Source organism: Diachasma alloeum, unplaced genomic scaffold (genome assembly GCF_001412515.2).
Source record: "Diachasma alloeum isolate Michigan unplaced genomic scaffold, Dall2.0 Dall_scaffold_00217, whole genome shotgun sequence".
Classification (NCBI taxonomy): Eukaryota; Metazoa; Arthropoda; class Insecta; order Hymenoptera; family Braconidae; genus Diachasma; species Diachasma alloeum.
Window position 1 is genome coordinate 910,896 of NW_021680382.1, and position 7,122 is coordinate 918,017.

At 39.4% G+C, this 7,122-nt stretch overlaps 1 protein-coding gene across 2 annotated transcripts in view; it reads right to left on the bottom strand.

The window, feature by feature from the left end:
- Positions 1–7,122, bottom strand: part of LOC107037344 — a 78,716-nt gene that overhangs the window by 66,318 nt on the left and 5,276 nt on the right. Inside the window, exon 2 of one of the 2 annotated variants that reach the window (XR_001460826.1) lies at positions 3,325–3,407. The exons of the other annotated variant lie outside the window; for it this stretch is intronic. The gene's annotated coding sequence lies outside the window, so the exon portion shown is untranslated. The remainder of the gene's footprint in view (positions 1–3,324; positions 3,408–7,122) is intronic. 2 annotated transcript variants of the gene reach the window in all.

A 7,122-nucleotide genomic window follows, 5' to 3' on the forward strand; every position in this document is an offset into this window, starting at 1 on the left:
ACACACACACACACACACGCAGACAAAACCCCGAAAAACGACGTCTCCACTCTCCTCCTCTCTTCTCTGTGCGCCCCCTCGTCCTTGTACAAGCGGCGTTGCCGGGTTGGCTCCGCGAGGAAAGCCGGCTTTAAAATTATAATGGTACGCGCAATTTTGATAACCGTCCTACCCCTTCCACACCCTCTTTGATATTTCACTCCTGGTGGTTGTGCAACGGTTCTCTCCTATTTCCCAACGCCATTTCCTCGTACTCTCTTTTCTCTTCAAAAAATATCTCCCCCCGCAGGGTTTCATGAGGGCGCGGTGGGTGGACGGGAGGGGGTGGGGGGCGGGGGGTCGGAGGGATGTATTCGCTCTCTTGCATAGAGTTGCCTCTTTTCGCCCTCATCATGGGCACTGGTGCACGTCCCGTGCAACCGAGCGACCCTTTCCGGCGGAGTACAGAAGTCACGCTCACCGAGAATTACGTGACGTCGGTATGTGCTTCAACCCCCCACCCCCCTTGCCACCTTTTTCGTTCGAAAAAGTCCGAAAAATGAGAGGAAGGGGGAGGGGGATTGTAAAGGGTGTGGTGAACATTTTTTGGGGAATTTTTTGTGGACTTTTTGTAGATTTTTTCAAACCTTAAGTAGTCGCATCACGGGGGGTCCACTGTCACAATGAATTATTCTGATGCTAAAAATTAATTTTTTTCAAGTAGCACAAGCGCATTTCTTCACCCAGAAATGCCTAGAACGGAGTTCACTCGACGATAACTCAACTTTTCAATATAAAAAAATTAAAATTTGGGAAGTGAATAATTTGTGAGTTGAAAAAATTTAGAAATACTTTTTTTTTTCTCATGATCAACAATTAGGCAATTTAGATATGTTTTGACATAAAGATAAACTTCACACATGAAGAATTTGAAAATACTGGGGATTTTTTTTTCAGCGACTACTTAACGTGACTCATTGACCAATTAGAATTGAGGATTAGCGGTCACGCAGTTTCGAGGTTTTCGGTATAAAACAACTTAACGTTTTTTTCATCTTTAGTAAATAGGAATTGCTGAGAGCTAAAACCTTTTATCCGATTGTTAGGAAAAATTATCTCAAACTAAGTGAAATATACTAAACTAAGTTAAATCCAGGACTTTTGTTCTCCGAAGTCCAGAGTTTTCCGCTAAAAACTAGAAACTTTTTCGTCTTTGAGAATTTTTCTGCAATTCTGTCATTTTTCCTCAACTTTTTTTTCTCCGTGTGGAGAAGGAAATGAGAGAAGCACAAAGGTTTGGAGGTTAAATGGCGGCCGGACGTAACTTGGAGATACTAACGTTGATGCAGTCATGTGCGAATACATCTCAACCACTGGGATGTCGGCGTTTTTCTAGGCTGGGGGGAGGGGGCTTTTCTGTGAGAGAGGTGAACAATGGGGGTTGCGCTTGGTACAAGCTTTGTGGAGGAAAATTGTTTCGTGCCTTTGTATATTTTGCGGCTTCTAAATCTCAGACGTCATCGCTTCTGGTGGAAGGTCTTGATTTATGAATGTTTTGAATATTTTGAACGGTTAAAATATTAAATCTCGAGATATTAACGCTTTCTTTGGGCTCGAAAGGGCATCATTTCATAAATTTTGAAAAGAAATTCTCTGTTGAAGGTTTGTTCGACATTCATTTTTAAAAACCCGTTGATTTTTGTCGTCGCCCGCATGAGGGCGATTTGAGACTTCGATGAGGGAGAGATATTGGAAAATGATAAAGAGAATGAAAAATTTTTTCCATCACCAAAGATTCAATTATTAATCTCTAATTATTATTTTTTAGTCCTTCGTATAAAAATGAAAAATGCATTAATTTTATGATAAAATTTGTTAGTGAGTCAAAATTATTGTTTGAATTATCCAAAAAAAAACCTTGACAACACTTAATGAAAATTTTTTCATTAACTTAATTAACAAATTTGAATATTCGGAAAGTTTAAAATATCGTGAATATTTTCGATTTCTTTGGCTTGATTATTTGTCAAATTGTGGAGACAAATTCTCTGCTGAAGGTTCGTTCGACATTTATTTTAAAAAACGCATTGATTTTTGTCATCGCCCGCATGAGAGCGTTTTGAGACTTCGTTGAGGGAGAGAAACTGATAAATGACAAAGAGAATAAACAATCTTTTCCATCAACAGAAATCCAATTATTATTCTCTAATTATTTTCTTTTTCTAGTGTTGCCTTTAACAATAAAGTATTCATTAATTTTATTATAAAATTCGTCAATGATTCAAAATTATTCTTCGAATTTAAAAAAAACCTTGACAACACTGAAACCAAATTTCCTCATTAACTTGATTAATAATTTTGAATATTCAGAAAGTTTAAAATATGAAATCTCGTAATATTTCCACTTTCTTTGACCTTAAAAGCTTCATCATTTCTCAAATTTTTCAAAGAAAATTTTTTGCTAAAACTGATTTGCACTCATTAAAAAAAATTGATCTTCACCAACGAATTATCAATGAATAATAAAGAGAATACGAACATTTTATCCACTAGCACAAATGCAATAATATCCCGATTTCTTTCTTCATCCAAGATTATTTCCGACAATTTCAATTTTTTTGAACATTCGCTGTCTGACCAAACGAAAATTTTCTACTTGAAATAATACCTCACTCCGCAGTTTCATAAATTTCCTCTGAAAATAAAATAATGAATAATGCACGGAGATTCATTTCACATTTTAATATTTATTTCCTATTTCAAAATTCGAAATTGAAGTTACGTTTACACTACTTTAATTTCTTTCCAAAATAAAAGAATAAATGACGGAGCATTAAGAATGAGATTGCCTCCCGCAATGTTCGTTCACGAGCTCCACCTGCGTCCCCAACCAATATCCGAAAAAAGCCCTTGACAACACCTAATTAGAATTTCCTCATCAACCTTAATATTTACCCAAATCTCCCCCCCTCCCAATTAATAATTCACCACTTTCGTTGAATCGTTCCACCCAGGTGGCGAATTCTCCCCCAATTTAACCCCCCCCCCCCCATTTTTATATTTCAAATGGCTATCGGTTAATGCAACCAGAGAGGAGTGAGTCGCAGAGGCACATAGCGACGCAGATATTATACATTTTATTCAGGGCAAATGAGGAGCCAACGAAAAGTCCCTCGGCACAGTGAGGATTCGAAATTACGGCGCACAGATATGAATGCGAATATTCATGCAACGGGGCGCGGCCGTTTATGCCGTACATTGAATATTTATAGCCGTGTGCAACTCTCGTCGTTCCTCCCGGCATTATATACGTGATACACATATATGTACATTTAAGGATTTTACCTGAATATATTTATGGGGAATTAAAATCTCTTCCGCCGTCTCTTCCATGCAGATGAATGAAAACATCGAAGGAGAAAATTTATCTGGAACGTAAAGAGTGGAATTCGGGTGAATGATTAAGGATATCCAAGTGTTTTTTACAGTTTAGTACGGATTACACTATAGATTCAACCACTTTCAATCATCAAATTAGTCAGTCAAATTGCGTGAGAAAAATTTGAAAAAACTCGTGACTATTCGGCGCCATTAAAATTACATCTTGAATAGAATTATGAGTTTTTTAAACATTCGTTGTTTATAAATACAGTAGGGGGCTACCCCTGCTCGCTCCACTCGCCAACTCCATATGACCCTTACTCTGACCCTTATTTTAACCATGACCCTTACTTAGACTTTTATTGAGACATTTCACCCCCATAACCTTTATTCTGATCTTTATTTTTTCCATGACCCTTAGTCAGACCCTTATTTTAACCATGACTCTTATTTAGACCCTTGTAATCCTTAATCTGACCCTTGTTTTGACCCTCATGGCCCTTATTTAAACCCTTATTCTAACCCTTCTTTGACCCACATGATCCTTATTTAAACCCTTGTTTTGACCTTCATGACCCTTATTTTGACCCACATGCTCCTCATTCTTGTAACCCTTCATCTGACCCTTGTGACCCTCAATTTGACCCTCGTAAATCTTATTCTGATCCTCATTATAACCCTCATGACCCTTATTTTGACAAGCATGATTATTTCGTACCAGCCCGGGTTGTATCAAGCGCTCTCAAGTGTAATATAAGGGTCAGACACTGAGTGTGAGAATATAAGGGTCAAAAAGTGTAGGTTAAAAAATGAGGGTCGGAATATCAGAGTAAAAAGCTGAGGGCCTGAATGTAAAGGTGAAGGAATGAGGGTCAGAATGTTAGGGTTAAAAAAAGAGGGTCAGAATATTAGGATAAAAAAATTAGGGTCAGAATATAAAAGTAAAAAAAGTGGGTGTCAGGCGATGAGGGTCATGTAAGGGCTAAAAACGGTGATCAAGCATAATATATGACTTATATTGAGACCCTCATTGCCTGACACCCACTTTTTTTACTTTTATATTCTGACCCTAACGTTTTGACCCTAATATTCTGAACCTCATTTTTTAACCTCCACTTTTTGACCCTTATATTCTGACCCTTAGTGCCTGACCCTTATATAACACTTACGAGGGCTTGCCACTACCCGGCCTGATACAAAAGAATCATCTTCGAATTGAAATACCCATCCCCCAATTATGTACAAAATATACTTGAATCAGGTATATTTTTTTCTGTGATGATTCACCTATCGCCTCGCGCGTTTATCTCTCACCTTCAGGTGGTAAAAAAGAAAGCGGGGGGTGTTAAAATAAATCCCAAAACATCAAAAAAGTCCACCACAGCGGTGCGAGATATTCACAGGGGAGGCGATCGGACGGGGTTTGATAGCGCGAAAGGCATGGAATATGCCGTACACGGGGGGTAAAAAACGGGGTAGGAGGGATAAAAAGAGGGACCATGTGCAGTTTACCTATAACCCATAAATCGACCCCACTTTTCTATTAAGAGACGCACGATTGACTTGCGTTGTTCGGTCTTCCTTCCCTCCCCGATCGGCATTTTTTTACTCCATCCTTTTTTTTACTCCTCATCCTCTCTCTTTTATTTTTCTCCCGCTGCTGCACCCCACCACCTATTTTTCCTCAATTTTTTTTTTGCGCCGTGTCTCCCCGGCGGGTGTTCTCTCGCGCCACTTTTCTCTTTCGATTTNCCCCGCCGCCGGTACCCAACATGTCGGACGGCCCTCGGGATAGCGCGGATAGAAAAAAAAATGATGAAAAAGTGGAGAGAAAGAACTCAGGGATTCGTGCGCACACGCCAGGAGGCCCTCTCTCGGCGTACCCAGTGTCGGGGTGGACTTTTTTCTCTGTTATTTTTCGTGGAAAGTGCGAAAAACATGGGGATGCAGGAGCGTATCGCCAATTCACCAGATCCCGGGTGGAATTTTTCTAGGGGGTTGTTATGACTTTTTTAACGATTGACAGTATTTATTCAGGGGGTCGTTATCACGCGATTGAGTTTCACTGTTAATACTTCTTTTTTGACGTTAAACAATATTTTCCGGCAAATTTTCAACGGTTTTTGTACTGTAACTGATGAAAATTGCATCATTCAGCATTTTTTCATTAATGAAATTCAATTTTCCGGCGGCAGGATGCACATCTGAAGTTTTAATTTCAATTATTAATTATCCATGGGATATAATTAGATGATTAAGTGATAATTTTCAACTATAGACAAAATAATTTACATACTGTATATTTTCAGAACTAAAATGATTTCAGACAAAGATGAATTTTCTCTCGTCAATTTCTAGAATCGTGAAATCTCCTGGTAAATAATTTTGCGCTTACACTGAGAGAAAGAATTCTTTCCACAGGATGAGATTGAAAATTTTCGAGTGTTGACAAGTCTTCCCATAAATATATTGCAGGAGCGTATCGCTAATTCGCCATCTCGCGCTTGGAATTTTGTCAGGGAATTATTATGACGTCTTTTAATAGTTGAGAATATTAATTCAGAGGGTCGTTATCACATGGTAAAGTTTCAGGCTTTAAATAAAATTCTCAACTAAAATTTCCAATAATTTTCATTCCAACTGACGAAAGTTCCGCTCAATAAAATTCAATTTTCCAGCTTCAAACAACGCGTCTAAAATTTTAATTTCAATTACCCCACGTAATATAATTAAACAATATATATATATTAAACATACCCGGCGCATTATACATACCCCAAGTGCATGGCTGAGTTTACATTATAGGAGAGACGCCCGGGGCCTCATGTCGGGATATATATTTGTTATTTTTCGTGAAAAGTCCAAAAAACACTGGAATGTTGGGACGTATCGTAAATTCCCCAGCTCCCGGTTGTAATTTTTCTAAGAGATTATTATGACGTATTTTAATAGTTGACAATATCAATTAAGGGGGTCGTTATCACATGATAAAGTTTCGGGCTCTAAATAAAACTCTCAACAATTTCCAATAATTCTCATTCTATAACTGATGAAAGTGACCATTTTTCCACTAACAAAATTAAATTTTCCAGCTCCAAACAACGCATCTAAAATTTTAATTTCAATTACCCCACGTAATATAATTAAACAATAATTTCCAGCGTTAATGAAAATAATTTACCGAGGTATGCTGGATGAAAATACAGAAGAGCGAAAAGTACGTACTTGAGCAATACCCAGAACCCATTCATTTGCCCTCCGGTACAACTTCCAGCATATAACGCACCCCTAAAACCCCACATACTCCGAACTATCCGGCGCATTATACATACCCCAAGTGCATGGCTGAGTTTACGTTATAGGAGAGACGCCCGGGGCCTCATGGAGCGAGAGACCCTCTTAAAATACACCCCTGGGAATGAGGGTGTGCGCGAAAAGGGGGCTGCGAAATGAGGTAAAAAAAAAAATTTATATAGAGGAAATAAAACGTCTCGCACGGGCGACGACTCTCCGCTGAGGATGTACGCTCGCTCATGCCGGTGGGCGGATGGGGGGGGGTGAGGGTGGCGAGGGGTAAAGGGGGTAGCGCAACTACACGGGCAGGTGGAACGGGTCGACGCAGATGAGAGGGGTAGAAAGTTGAGTTGAAAAAGAAGAGGAAAAAAAAACGCGCCCAGCAACGACGCGGAGAAAAAGACGCAGGTCCGTCCGATGGATGAGAGGCTGCCGCCCCCACTCACCCCCCCCCCCCCCCCCCCCCCC